The sequence below is a fragment of the Motacilla alba genome, chromosome 1 (genome assembly GCF_015832195.1).
Source record: "Motacilla alba alba isolate MOTALB_02 chromosome 1, Motacilla_alba_V1.0_pri, whole genome shotgun sequence".
In the NCBI taxonomy this organism is placed as follows: Eukaryota; Metazoa; Chordata; class Aves; order Passeriformes; family Motacillidae; genus Motacilla; species Motacilla alba.
In genome coordinates this window covers 105,070,980-105,086,980 of record NC_052016.1, presented here as the reverse complement: position 1 = coordinate 105,086,980, position 16,001 = coordinate 105,070,980, and positions in this window count along the sequence as shown.

Here is a 16,001-nt window from a genome sequence, read left to right as displayed (position 1 = left end):
TAGCCCACTAAAGAAAATCGAAAGTTAATTTTCCTTGATATGCTTATTCAGTTACCTGTTAGATTTTGACTGAAGATTCAGGCCAGAGGCTAAACTGGGGTGAGAGTCTTTAATCCACATTTAATCTGCATTTACCTGGCAGATCATAAAACGTAGGATCTTCACCATATTCCAGTGTGCAAAAATCTCTGTATTTTTTCCCTACTTTTCTTCAAGCTTAAAACCAAACAACACCGCGCAATGTTTTGGGCACCCTTTAATATTAAATTAGGAAAAACTGAGACATTGAAGAAAATTGAGTGGGTGAGAGCTGTCCTCAATGTATCTTCAGAATTAGGGCTGGGTTTTGGTGGTGTCATTTAAGAAAATATTGTCTACAGTGTGCTGAAATAACCCACTTTTGTACCTCATCCATTTGTGAGGTTGTCTGTTAGTCTTATGTGAATTAATATAACTTTGTAAACACGGGAAAAAACAAATCAAAAATGCAGTGTTGTAGGTAATGTATCTGTGTCATCCCCCTGAGTATGAATTGCAATGATAGGTGGTGGCAAATAAGGGAATTAGACATCCTTTGGGTATTCAGTTATTTGTTATTGCAATTGACTTATTTTTGAAGCATTTGGAGACTCATTTCTACTTGTAAATTGTTCTCCTAAAATGTATTTATGAGTCAATGTCTTAAATTAGGCCTTAATGGAAAAATGGATGAAGCCTTAGGTAATTCTTTCCTCCCCTAGCCATGCAAATAAAGTTAATAACTGCTGTCTTTCTTTTTCTGTTTACTTTCAGTTACTAATTAGTTACAGTGATCAGAATTGTATTCTTTAGACTGGAAGAAATGGAATTCCAATAAGGAAAACTGAAGTTGTCCTAAAAATAAACTGTACTCTACTAACTTTCAACCAGTGTGTAGAGTGGTCGAGCTGTTTGCAAAAGCATACTGGCAGCAGTCTGTTTCTGCTGCTTTGTTTCATTCTGTGGCTAATGTGGGGAAATTGTGCAGCTTTTTTGCAGTAATTGTAAAATATGAGGTGGAAATTTACCCGAGTAGATCCTAAGCTGGAGTCTTTTAAAAGTTCATTGAGATGAAAAACATTCATAACTGTATGAAATGTTAAAAAAATTTAATCTTTTAAATGTGTTATAAAGCAAACTATGTGTGTGAGTAAAAAGTTGCAACTGTATCACTTCAGTAACCTTGTGTCATTTATATTTCCAGGTGGTCAGGATGCCTAAAGAATATTATATTTAGATATATACTGAAAAAATTACTTAAGAATCCCATTCTGCTCTCCTGCTGAGCTTGAGTTCTGAGCAAAGGCAGTCTCTACCAAAGCAGTTAATGGAGTACAAACAGCTTGATTTCTACTGAACTTTTATAGTGTGTTTAAAGCAATTGGTAACAACAATATGGCTCTACTGAGAATGTCAGCTATGGAGTTCCTCAGCTTACATTTAATTTAGAGATCGGTATGATATGACAATGTTGTGGATATCCGCATCAAAGTATTCATGGAAGAAAAGCCACAGAAGTGATTTAATAGGTTTCTATCTAGTAGGACTTCCACAAGAAGTTGTGTAGCTTTTTACATCTAGCATAAGTGTTTCAACTGATTTCTGCAAATTTCTATTTTCCTTATAGATCTAATTCATTCAGAACAGTTTTCACCTGTAGAGATGTCGTGACCTACTTTTGTATAATTATCACAAGCATAGCAAAGTTAAGTGAGCTTCTTGGTCAATTCAATCCTCTAAAATATTTTTTTCAGAGTCAAATTACTGTCAATGGGTAGCTGGGAAGAAATGTAGCAACTAAGCTTTGGTTTTACTGACATCTGTGATTAGATCTAGAATTAGGCCAAATATGGTCTCCTCACAGGGATGCAGTCCTTGACCTTTCCCCCACGAATTTCAGCTCAGCCATTTTAGCATTTGGTGGTTTCATATTAACGATGAGGTTCACGCCTGAGTGTCTTATGCTTTATAGTTCTAAGATATGAAAGGTATTTTGGAATCATTGGTTTATTGAGCTCAAGCAGTGGCACTTCTATGGCTGAGACAAGATTGAATCTTTCCATTTGGTGGCATCTACTTTCCTTCTGAGATGCATCACATCCTGCACCTTGGAACAGACCTGACCCGAGCAGTCACAACTGCAACTCCATACTCTGCTGAACTTCCAATATGCAGACAGATGCTAATTCAGCTATACTGGATACTTTATGTTGAGTATTTGTAAATTTCATTTTGCAGTCCTAAAACTGCAATTGAGTTCCAGAGGATTTATAAAACAATATACTGAATATGTTATATAAATGATAGAAAATCTGCAACTATCAAGGATTTAGAAATAGTGTGGTATTAGAGCTCCCAAGTCATAAAACCATATTGCTACCTTATTAACATAATATAATATTCCTGCTGTGGATCATATTTTATATAATTTACCAGAAAGCAGGTTTATTTGCAGTTCAATGAATTTCGAAGTTATGCAATGTCTTGCATAAACTGAAAAATGCAAGGCAAGAAATGCAGTCAAGGGGAGTCCTACCATACCATTACTCTGCTATATTGTTGTAATTCTCCCATCAGTCAGGGAATGGATTTCTTAGGGTTTCCCTGCCCTTGGGCAACTCAGGGAACCATGTCAGTTGAGGAGGTCATCCTCTTGGTTTGGCTTGTCAAATGCACAAGAAGACACAGAAAAAGAGGGAAGAAATGAGGGAAACACCAGGCGGCAAATGCTACTGTTGATGTAGCCTGTTCAAAAGATTTAGGGTTGTTTTTTAGTTCTTTAAAGATGCATCGTGGTGTTCACAGGTATCAACTTGGACAAAAATTATTAAGGGTGTATTTTTATTTGGAGTTAGTGGAGTCTGACTGCCCCACTGTGAAGTTTTCTGCTGTTCTTTCTGTAGGTTTATTAAAATCCTGTGTTCAGTCACTTAATTCATTACAACTGAGAAAACACCCAGCGCTGTACCACGAATTTTATTGAAGCACAACAAAAATGAAAGCAATCTCTGGAAGCAAATAAAATTACATGTGTTTGCTGACCCCAAACTTGCAAAAAAGGGAGTTAAAATTAACTACTAATTCATTGAGTAAACCCTTATCGACTTCTAACTATAAAAGCAATAAGACCCAGGATGGCTGACAGGAATTAGCAGTCCTCTCACTACAGAAATAGTAACTTAAAGAAGCATAATTCTAAAATTCTGTACTATGGTACTATTACAACAAGATCCACAGTATTTAACAATTTTGGGTGGAGGCAAAATGCTTCTGCATTAGTACTTGATTGCTCATCAGATTCTCAAGTGTTTATGTATTTCGGATTTCTGTCTTGAACTGCTTAAGAAGGCACATAATTTTTTATAATATGACTAATAAATAGATCCTTGTTTGTGCAGGTTATGCTCTTAAAAAGATTGCTCACTCTTAGCGTGCAGATGTGATGGGATGTGCTGCAATCCAGCTAAACATTGCTGGCAATATTGACATCCAGGTGACGGTAATGGCAACAGTGCCTTGTCTCAAACTTTTTTAATGTGCCCACCTCTACAATTCTGCAACCACCAGGGATGTAACCAGAGGTTTGGTGCAATTTCATGTTGCCTGTATTCATCTTCATGAACTAGAGCAGAGAAAAGCTTAAAGAAATCCGGGATAAGGTGGTGGAGTTGGCAAGCAGGTTAACTACATTTTGCCTGTATCTCCTGGTACCTTTAGTTTACAACAATGGCAACATGTACTCCCTTTATGCTCCTCATTTTCAAAGCTTCAAAAATATCCTCAAGTTCTTGCCAGTTTTAAATTTTTGTCCTTGAGTCATATGAGAAAATCAGCGCTGTCTTTTCATGCAATGTCTGTCACTCAGCCTCCCTCAGCTTGGAGTCACTATGTCTGCTCAATGCAGCAAATTACTTCAGCCACATTGTCCTCATCTGTCCTCAACTTCTGCTGCATTCCCTTTGCTGGAGATAGGTTAAAAAGCTAAACATTGGTAGCTGTTGGCAAGATTTGCTTTATATCCTAAGGCTGAAACAGATCATCTGCCCTGTTCTGTAAGTTGTGTCTCAGAGTTTCTCTTCCATATGAGGTAAAGAAGGGAAAATATTATGAAACCATGGATTCTGTATCTTTATCTATATCTATATAACTATATATATAGACGTAATTTTTTAAAAAGAAACACTAGTGCATAAATGGGACAAAAATTTTCCATCTCATGCCTAGAAAATGGTATGATAGGATTCTTCTCCATAATCTATTAAATTTATCTCTTTCCTGAAAGAATCAATACTGAAAATAAAGTTTAGTCTTCATAACTTTTTTAGTGTGTTATTTTTGTGCAATAGTGAAAATTGAGTGCAGCAGGGAAGATGGAGTGCCTTTTCAGACAACTGAAATGAGCCATTCCTTAATATTATTTTTAAATTACTAATGAGTTTTCCCTATTTTCTCAAGGTTATGTTACAGTAGAAAATCACTGTCACATATGAAAGCTTTTTTTCCTCTCTGTGGCAGAAATTTGCTAGAATTACTTAAGAAAAATTTCATTTTTCTGTCAAATGATCCACCTCTGCTATTGCTATTTTGTATTGCTGTTTTTTTCAGGTTTACTTAGCAAAAAGTGTACCTATAATGTCTGTTTAAAAACATAGAGTAATTAGTTGTATCAAATGTACACAAATTATCCCGCCTGCTGAAAATCTTTTAAGTTACATTTTTAAAGAAAGGCACAGCTCTCATGTTAAAGTAATGGGGGGAAAATGCCCATGTGAACAAAAGAAAACAGTATCTTGACTCAGATGTTTACAATGACAGCTACTTCTATTAAAAAATTGACTCCTACATTCATCTTTGTATGTTCATAGAATCATAGAATAGTTGGAAGGGATCTTTTAAAGGTCACCTAGTCCAAGACTCCAGCGATGAGCAGGGATTTCTTCTACTAAACCAAGTTGTTCAGAATCCCATCCAACCTAATGTTGGATGTTTTCAAGGATCAGGCATCTACCACCTCTATGGACAACTTGTTTCAGTGTTTTACTGGAACGGGTTCTGAAGAATGCTCTGAGAAAACTTTTTGAGGCCCTGGGACAATTATCAGGAACTGAGGGTTCTCAGTAAGTGTAGAAGCAGCAGTGTTTTAGATGTCCTGCTGTTACCACTGTTTGTGCTGTTTACCACTTGCATATTTTGATTCTCTTCAAACGCTTACTTTGGAGACAGCAACAGAAATAATGTGCTGAACTGGAGCCCAGTGGGTTTCCCCATTTCTTGGCTGCGTCCCTGGAGCTTGCCTATGAAGAGACAAAAAAGACTGTGCTCAATCAGTGTGGTTGAGGGCAGGTTTAAAGGCTTTAAGGTGAATGAAGACACTCTTAGCATGCAGTTCTGTAAGTATGAAGGTACATGTTAGAGCATAACCTAAAGTCAAAGGACCTGCCATGTTTCAATTTAGTCTGAATCTCTTAATCCCAAATCCAGTCTGCTGATGCACATAGGAATGTGAGCAAGGTCAGGGTATGGGACTGATAAGGGGGAGGAGATGTTTTTTGGATAGCCTGAGCAGCAGTTTACTTTATATTTTATTGCACATTACCAGCAATTCAGCTACACTGATCAAGACACTTTAAAAATTATTATGATGGTCTAAAAATGGCAATATACCAATATTTATGTACTAATTATATTATACCTGTTTATGTCTCTGCCTGTTTTAGTATCTTTGGCCCTTGTGATTTCAAAAATCCTCCCAGCTGAATTTATTTCCTCTCAACTTTGTGGTGGTGGAATGTTTTTTTAAGCACAATGTTGCAAAAAATAATTAAAATCTAAATATTTGTGTAATTCTTTGTTTTAGAGTCATATATGTGTAACACACCTGTCTATTCTTTTTTATCAACTGTTTGGAAAATACATTTATATTTAATTTTTGTTAAAAATATTGGTTGCACTTCGGAGTAAAATTACAGTGACATTTAATATGGAAAATATTTTCTGGTGGGAATGATGCCCATAAAGGTTTCATAATGTTTTCATTGTCTGAAGATCCAGTACAATATCATGTTCAGGCAACACTTTCTATGTAATTCAATGTTAAATGTCCCAACATGGTATAAAACCTCCCCACTGGAGAGGAAAATATGGCATTGCATAACCAAAGATTCATGTACAAACTTTTTCAAAAAGGTCAGGGAATCAAAATCTATGCTTGGTTTAGGGGAATAACAGGTAAAACACAGCAGCTAATCTTGAGAAGGTTGCCTAAAACAATTAGGCAACTTTACTGCAAATCAGTTTGACTAGAAAAAACCTGACTTAACATGAGTCAGACCAAAATATTCTTTGCTTCGTTTGCACCGCGGCCCAGAATTTTGTATTATTTTTACTGTGAGAAAAAGGAGGTTTTTCAGTGGAAAGTACAACATCTCTGCCCTGGCAACTGCAAGGGCAATGCTGTTAAAAAGCATATCTATTGTAAAATTTGTTCTCAGTAACTTCTATTTTCCTCTTCTTGCTTCAGGATATGAAAAAAAAAAAAGACATTGTGATGATAGGTACAGATTTGCTGGTGGAAATTAGGTAATTTTGTCTTTCTTTTAATATTATCTCTTGTGTCTTCTGACTTTTTTGTGACTGGAGATATTGTTATGTACCCATTTGCTCAAGAGATCTAAATGATGAAGAAATTTGCCAATGTTGCTCAGCACATGTGCAAAGATTTGGTTTTGTCCAGATTTATTTTTTTAAACACGTAAGCTGTCTACTTAGGCCACGTAGTAGTCACACATGCATGTAGTGTTTCTAAATCATGTTCCTTCCTTGGCTGCCTTGGATTTTCCAAGCAGAATTCAATGCAAGATGTGGTCCAGTGTCCCGTGTCCCTTAACACAGCCTGTCTCCCCCTCTGCCATTCAGACCGTGATTGCATTTGGCCTGATCATTGGCACAGACTGATTCTCAGCAAGAATGATCCCTTGGCTTTTCCAGGCTGTCTGTATCCCAAATGCACACTTACTCCTCAACCACTGCCATCTTGTAGCATATGCTCTTTTTCTTCCTCAGAGTTTCTTGATGTGGTCGTACAGGCCCCCTGGGTCAAATACTGCAGCTGTTTGGAATTATCTTTTGGACACATGGGAAACCTAAGAGTGATTATAAATTTGGTAGGCAAATCCAAGACATAGCCAAAAATACCCCAGATCTACAGTTTGTTTGGTGAGCTATAAAAATAAGTACCTATGTCCCAGAAAAATATATATGAAAATCAGTTTTCCTCCCAAAACTCTTGGTTGTTGCTTTCTGTGTTTGGATACCTCCAAAACATAACAGGAATACAAGAATTGACCGTATATACATGTTATTTAGTTTCTATAGGAAGAGATCATGTGAATCAGCAAGGAGTGATAGATCAAAAATTCAGACTCACTACAACTCTTTCACACCATTCTCACAGTCCCTGCAGGTTGGAAGAGTTCATGGAAGCTCATGAAGTTTAGTAGTGAGTAGTGAGTCTCCTTTAACTTTTTCAAGGACTTAATCTCTGGGTGGCCTAGGACAACAGGGAATGCCCCAGAAGTGAGGAGTAAAGTTGGAGTGTAACCAATGTCCGGTCTTCCCTATGGGAAATTAATATTTGTGGAGCAATATTCAAATACTAAAGAGTAAACAGCATGATATATGGTACAGAAGTGCTCTTACAGGGCTCTGTGTAGTGATTGGATTCAGGCTGTAACAAGAAATTTACTCTGTATATTGTCCCTGAATACTTGAGCTGTTTTCCCAAAATACATTTTAGCAGCTAGGTTGTTCAGCTTGAAAACCACTAAAGGAACTTAAGAGTCTGTTTCCATGGTTTACAAAAACAACTCTTATAAATAGATTTTCCTACTGCAAAACCCTCTGTCAATTAATTCTTCCTATTAAACCTTAATAACATATACTTCTGGAGAATTTGCATTTGTGCCTTAGGCATGGGAATCATGCATAGTAATTCCATGGACTATAATAGTCCTCAGCCTACCCTGGGATCAAAGTTGTGTCCTTATTCTTCCCTGTGTTTGTTGGAAGCTTTTGATTCCATCAATCACACCCAGGCAATGTCAACTTCGAAAAGGCACTGCTGGGTTACCACGAGTACTATTTTGGCATGTTTGGAGTAGTCTCAGGCAGAGCTCACAGATAGTTATTCTGCTCAACCTTTTTTCCTTCTCATAGCTCTTTAGGGTTCCATCTTCAGGCCTCATTAGTCTTTTGTTGTTTTCTAAATGCTGGTATCTATGCTACAGTAGCTTTTTAAAATATTAGCTGTACCACGCAGATGACAAGGCTTCCTTTTTGAGCTGTCCCTTCCAAACTTGGTTTGGTTCCTGCAGTCTCTGAGCTGCCCTGAAGACTTATTTCTGAGTTTCAGCCAAAAGAAAACACATTATTTTGCTTTTGTGACAAAACATAAGCTGTATGTGTGGAGCCCACTATCATGCTGGACTAGCTCTTTCTTCACAGTCCCTTTGAGGCTAATTTTTCCATTTCCTGTCACTACAGATTGCACTCTTGGAGGCAGTTTTAAATCAGTAATGTCTTTGATGTTTTTCTTTCACCATGCCAGGAACATTCCCAGAATGACATTGATGCTCTCCCAGGCTGTCCAAATGTGTATTCATGGCGGGCTTCTGCTAAGCTGCTGTTACACTCTCTCGCTCTGTTTGCTGGCTTGCCAGATGTGAATAAGCTCCAGTTAATTGAAAATACCAGATTTTGAATAGGTTGCAGTTAATTCAAAATGCTATGGCTGATACCAAAATATGATGTGGCTAAATTTTAACCATTGCATCTCTCTTCAGTGAAAATCAAATGGCAAAAACATTTGTCAGATGTTTTGAACTTTTTCTTCTTAGGCTTCCTGTGCCCTTAAAGAAAAACGTACAGAGGATCTTTCCAAACAAAGCTCAATGCATCTGATATATTTGAGGGTCAGGTAGATTAAATGGACACAGTTTTTTTTTTTTTAAATGGCAGCTGAAAAATAAGTGCTAACATCATGAATTGTTTTCTGATACTGCTGTGAAGTTGCATGCCTACAGATGGGAGGCATTAACTTTCTGTCTGTCACTCTAAGAGCTTCTTTTTTTTTTGTTTGTGCTCTCAACAACTTCGAAAAAAGATTTTGGTTTGTTGTCACTGTTTGTAAGTCATATACTTCATAGTATTTATATTCCATCCATTTTGAAGTTGAGAGAGGTTGTTTGCAAAACCAGGTATTAATACTTATACTACTGTACCTTTCTGTGGCTAGGATTTTGAATAGTCATGCTACATTAGACTTTTTGTATGTGCTAGAGCCATAGCATTTTCTGCCTTCCATGATGCTACTTCAATTAATAAAACAGGAATTCATAAAAAGATTTTGTGAAGGATATGGAAAAACTTATGCTTTTCATTATAACTATGAAAATAAATGAATCTATTAATACCATATGATTCAAATAAAACCCCTGAGTTATCTACCTGATGGCAAAGAGGCTCCAGGCAGGAGGGTGTGTAATGAGGTAATACAAGTAGCTGAAAAGGCCAGGCAGAATAACTGGAGCTATTAGACCAACCAGGCTGACGTCAGTCCTAGACAGCAGGCTGAACATCAGAATGCTGATATGGGATCTAATTCTTCACAATTCAAAAGATGGGAACATGAGTCAACCAGACTTTATGGCTTATGGATCTGGTTTCTTTCCTCTGATGAGATGTTTGCTTCATTAAAGCAATTGTTTCATACCATGGAAACTGCCTTTCATAAAGCCCTGAACAGCATCTTATTGTGATTAGAAGTCAACACTATCTGATATTGATTATGTGTAAATTAAATGAATTTAGACAGTTGGTAGCTGGTATACATCAAAGTGGTGTCATGGAAGATTTATCATTGAATAGAGGTATTTCAAATAGGCTTTTGCAGAGATGAGTTACAGGTCAAGATTATGAAATACTGTTTTATAAAAAACTGAAAAAGTAAATATAAAAGCAGTGCGAATAAAATTTATAGATGATATAAAGCATGTCAAAGTATTGAGAACTGAGTAGCCAGGTTAAGCAATCTGGATGTCTTCAACTGGTAGGATGCAAGCAAAAGGTGAACTTAGATGTCAGGGTTCCTGCCTGTAGAGAGTCCTGCACGGGAAGCTGCACAGGCTGGGATGCAGCTCTGCTCCTGTTGCTCACAGTCCTCTTGCTTGGCATGCCAGTTTGGCTGAGGAGAATGACACACTGACTCTGCTTGTGGCACCTGAGCCAGCCTCCCTGTCTGGCTGCTGCTCCATTCGGGGCTGTCTCTGCAGTTATCCAGTCCTCCAGCAAGGATGGTTACAGACCAGCAGAAGTGGGACCCACAAGTAAGACTGAGGTTTGCTATTGGCTTCAGAATCATTTGTATCAGCAGATTATAAAAGTAATTATTTGAGGTCTTAAGTTATGTCTTCACTGTTAATTGTAATTTCTTTACTAGCTCAAGGCCTAAAGAAAAGCAAGACCACAAAAAAGCTTCATATTATTAAAATTCATTGTAGAAAACTGAGACTACAGAGATTACAGTGGTTGCACAAGTTGAGTGGGTGAAAAAGGAATTTTGAGCTGAAGGTTGGTACCTATTTCTCAGGATTCATATGAGCTAAAGATGAAGTATGATAAAATTAAAATATCTGGATTTTTGATGTCTATAACATTAATATAATGTTATGTGCAAATGTCCAGAACTATGTATATGTTTATCTGCCTGTTTTCTCTCTGTCTGGTATCAAATTTTACAAAGAAGAGAAGGAATTTTAAAAAATTCAGGCCAGTTACTGGTTTGTGCCATCATTTGCCATAGGGTAAATCTATTATTTAGATAAAAATTAAAAGCTATTAAAATCCAGATATTAAAAGGAGGGTGAACAATCCTTGTTTCCACTTAATCTCTTTTGTTGGCACCAGCTCATGTGATGCTCCAGGGTGAGGGAAGGTCAAGGAACAGCTCTTGGTAAAGCAAATTCACCCAGGAGCACTGTCTTCCAGCTCAAATGCTTCCCTGACGTGTCCCATTGCGGGGCCATTTGGGCTCCAGTTCTGGCGGCAGGTAAGCGCAAGGGCAGCGCTGCCTCTTCATGGCACAGCTGCAACTTGCGTTGGATCACAGCCTCGAAACACCTCAGCAGCTACTCACATTTGGCTTTGCTGTTCTCCTTGTCATTGTCACGTTTTGCTGTGCTCTCCTTCCTTATGTGTGGGGTTTCCAAACCCATGGTTTACTTACCCACTGATTGCATTTTGCACACCTGTTCCTCTTGAGGCTGATCGTTTTATTTCCCGAGTGGAAGTTATCTTCCAAGGGATGACAGCTGTTGTGGACAGTGTTAGGGATGACACGCAAGCTTTTCAAATGGGAATGGAGTGGGTTTTTGTCTGTTTGAAATGCTCCAGAATAATAGAAAGAGAGATTACACCAGAAATGGATCATCTAATTTTCTTTCAGCCTAGTTATACACCTTTGGGTTCTCCTTGTTGCATCTGGCAAATTACTCAGACAGAAGGACAAGAGTGAAAAATGGGTGGTTTGACTCTCTAAAGCAAATGCAGCCCAAGTGCATATTGTACTATATGGTACAGAGCATGAAAGTGTCATATGAAAACTCTCATCCCAAAACCATATGAAACAAATACCACATTAGCTTTAAAATAAATTTTAAGAGAGGTCCATGTGGAAAACCTGACTAGAACTACAGCTAACTTTGTATGTACAGGAAAGTTTATAATTCACATTTGCTGAAAAGTTAAATCCAGCAGTACAAAGACCAATTTATGGAGTTCTGTATGAGAGGAACAACTTGCAATAGTACTTATTATAAGTAACAAAGAAAGAGACAGGGAAAATCAGAGTGATGTTTACAAGCCCAAAGTCTGGCAGCAATGACACTCTGAAAATGATAGTGAGAGCCACAAACTCCAAGTGAAAAGAGGCAGCTGGTCTGCTAAGATTTGGGTGTTGTTGCAAGGCCAGGGATGTCCCTGTTAGCATCTCGAAGATTAATTAGAAGCATGAAAAGAGAGCGAGCTCTCCTGGGAAACAAAACAAAACATTTAATAGCAATATACCTGTTTTGCTTTTCAACATAATGGAATAAAATATTGATCCATCTAAAATATCTCAGGAAACCATGAATAATTGCCCCATGGAGACAGGAGGGAGGCAAATGTCAGGTGCAGAGCTTGTTTTTAATGTGTGAGGGCAGCATGGAGGTCCTGGGCTCCCCATCTGTGAGAACCAATAAGGGGAAGGGGAGTAGCTGTGGAAGAGAAGCAGGATTTCATATCATCCTGTCCTTCTCCAGGCTGCTACCTGGGGCTTCATTCCTGATCTTTTGAGGCTCGGTTATCTTCTGCTGTCCCACCACCTGTAACCACAGTGACATCATCCCAAAGAAGCCAAGCATCATTCCAGCTGTGACTGACAGGGGCACAGCCTTCCAGGGCAGCCAGGGAGACGGAAAATAAATCTGAGAGAAACAGTGTTACTGTGCTTCAGGTGGTGAAAAATAAATAGGGCTGAGTCCCAGAGAAAGGTCCTTTCTTCAGCCACTTGCAACATCGAATGAGGTGGGGCAATTTAAATCTAATAATCTCATGGTGGCCTTTCTCCTTCCTGGTGTAAACAGGTGAGAGAAGCAGAAAATGAAGGTAAATAAAGAGGAGAAGTCTGAGACAAAGTGAGGAAAGAGCAGGCTGATTGAAGTAGAAAGCAAGTGTAAATAAATGGCTTCTCTTGGCCTCCCCAGGCCTGCTTTCCACCAAGGTGTGAATTCCAATACCATATGTGTAGTCTGTGAAGTAATTTAGTGGAGAAATTAAAGTAGTAACAAGTGGACAGTTAGGAAGTACTACATTAACACATTTAAAGACCTCTAAGTTGCTCTGTGTGACGGGAGGCTGGGGGAGCAGCAGGTTTCTGTACGTGTATTCCAGAGACGCCAGTCCCTGTTCCCAGGTAGCATGAGACTGCTTTGTGCACTGCAGTCTGAGATGGTGTCTGCTCTGTTGGATGAGATTTGAAGGTAGCAGAACAGTGGGCAAAGAGGTGCAGTGAAGGTGAACCAGCACTGATGATGCACAATTCTTTCAGCGGCGTCTAAATGACAGTGGTTTATTACTGTGCTGCCTATTGCACAGCATGCTGAAATGCCTTTTTTCATGATAAAATGCAGTGTTTCTCCTCCTGGGACTTAATGTAGGTGACTTTTTCTCTTGCTTCGGTATGATTTCGGTGCTCCTACAGTCACTCTGTGAGCATTATTGGTGCTCTTGTTTATGCAAAGGCTTTTCTCCAAGATTCAGTTTATAGTGAATTGCTCAGGAATTACATTATAGTTTTTATCATCTAGTTCTGCAGTCTTTCCATAAAATCCAACCACAGCATGGAAATATGTATGGTACATTTATAAAGTCTTCCATATGTAAAACAAATTAAGCTCTTATATTACACTCCAGGCTATTGTGCTAGTGGGAGACCAGGATTCTGCAGTTGCACTCCACGGGAACATTGCTGCTTTTTGAAGTGTACAAGTAGGCTGATGCATTATCTACCTGATATGTGTTTGAAAGTGTGAACTATGAACTACCAGGTCAATAAAAAAGGGATACTACAAAGGAAAGGCTGGAAACAGTATGTATTGAAGTCACAATGATGACAGCTTGTCACTTAGAGCTGTTTCAGCAGGAATATCTAGCTAGCAGTATGCAAATCTGAAGGCATTATGACATTATCAAACTCATGGATTGCAGAGTCCACCAAAAAAAGCCTGGGAACTGAGAAGTTCAGCTAGATATTGCTTGATGCACACCTTGCACACCTGAGTCAACTTGGTCAAACATCCACAAGAGAGCAGTTCTGCTTCGTATTTACCAAACGTGTGATCCTACAGAACTAAAATCTGGACTACAAAGACCAATTATGAGAATTAAATCCTAGCCCTGAGTTTGCATTTATTGATGCCAAGGACTATTTCATCTCTCAGCTCACTCTAATATGGTCTGTAATTATTGGCCTGTAATTCTAAAATACAGAAATGATTTTTCTTCACTAGCACATCACTCAAATCACTGTCTTGCTTCTGCTGTGGACGGTATAACTGTCCTGTTAGTGACTGGGTGATTCCCACAGAGTTTTTCCTTGCTAAATGTGTCCTGTGAGGAAGTGGCCTCATAAGTGTTCAGACACTGTCTGGACTGAGACCACTAAGTTTCTTAAAAACAGCTGATGCTTCCCTTCTCTACTTCCACCACCCAGTAACTTGCTTCATTACAGTCAGAAAAGGCTCCAACTATTTTCTTATTGTAAAGAACGTAATTCTATTTTCTTAATGTAAAGAAAATTTGCCAATTTCTTTCCCCATCTATTGTATGGAAAAAAAAAGAATACATTTTTGAGGATATAAATTATGTGCAGGCCTGTCTCCCTCTTTCACTCTTTATGTTATGTTTTCAAATTTGCTCCTAGTGTATTATCCACTCACATCCCTACACATCAGGCTATGCATTTAGTAACACAACTTATGCTAAAAAGAACATACGTTTAGAAAATGCAAGTGCTATATTTGTAATCTAAAGGCTGATTTTACACTGGTGTGTTAAATTATGAAATCTTTTCTTTCCGTCTTTCTATTCCAGTCAATAAGAGTTTTTAAACAGAAGCCAAAAAGAGGGAGTCAGTGTTTAGTCTGAGACTGTGAAAGTTACATCTCTTGTCTTCCTAGCTCATAGCAGAGTAGGAAGTACAGTCTTTATTATTGTAAAAATATCCAAGTAATTTGGCAATATTCTTTTTCCTTGCTTTTATTTCATGAGAATTTCTGTGGGGTAAACGTAAAATAAGCATTACAAAATCTTGAATCATTTTGCAAACAGCTCAATACAGCTTAAAGAATTGAATAATGATACTTATTTGTTCATGAATATTTGAATATAATTCCAGTGTAAGACAGAAACAATATGATCTTTCTTTTTCCATATCAAAATGGGAGGAAAAAAAGTGCACTCTTATCACCATGTAAAATACAGTTATCAGTATTTTGTATGTTACAATCACAGAGAAATCTTACCTGTATTTAGGATAGCCTGTGCATGAATTTGTTAGAGAGCCCAAAGGTAGAGTTTTCACAATTTGCATTGCTTTAAAGTTTACATATCCAACCCTTATAAAAATATAGGTGTCCAATCACATAAGAGACGCATCCCAAGAGACGCATACACCCAAGGACAGGCTGTGGAAGTTCCTTACTGAGCTCAAACACAACATGCCAGCTCCCACAGAGTCCACTCCTGTTCAGCACAGCACTGCTGTTCTGGCTGCTCTGCTCTCTGCTGGACACCCCAGGGGGCAGCAAATTTGTGCTGCTGCTTGCCAACAGATTCCTTTTCAGAGGAGTGCACGATGGGCATAACATGGATACAGATTTGACAGCTCTGTGTACCCTAGCCAGCAGCTGTTTTTTTCCTTTGACAGAAGAGTCTGTCTGGAGTTTGGGAAACATTTTCCAACATATTTTTTTTCTTTAAGTGGAATTTTTTTGTTTCTTAGAAATATAAACATTTCCGTTTGCGATGAAGAAACAAAACCCAACCCAGCTACTTGCTATCTGAGCACAGTCTGAGTGTCCCATCACATCAGACAAAAACCTGTAATACACTATGGTTACATCAGATTTCTGTAGCTGCCATGTCTCACAGGTGGGCTTTACATGATATTCTTCTAGTCTATGGATGCAGACACAAGGGGAAATGAAGGTCCCACCATAAAGGACGAAGTAGAGAAGACCCCAGATTCCCAGAGAAGCAGCTGGAAAGCCAGGCAATCCTCACAGTGGGGATAACCACAGCACTCTTCCCAGGCAGGTGTTCCTGGCACAAACCAACCCACTGCTACAACAGGCAGGTAACTGTAATGGCTTTCAGCAGAGAAACTA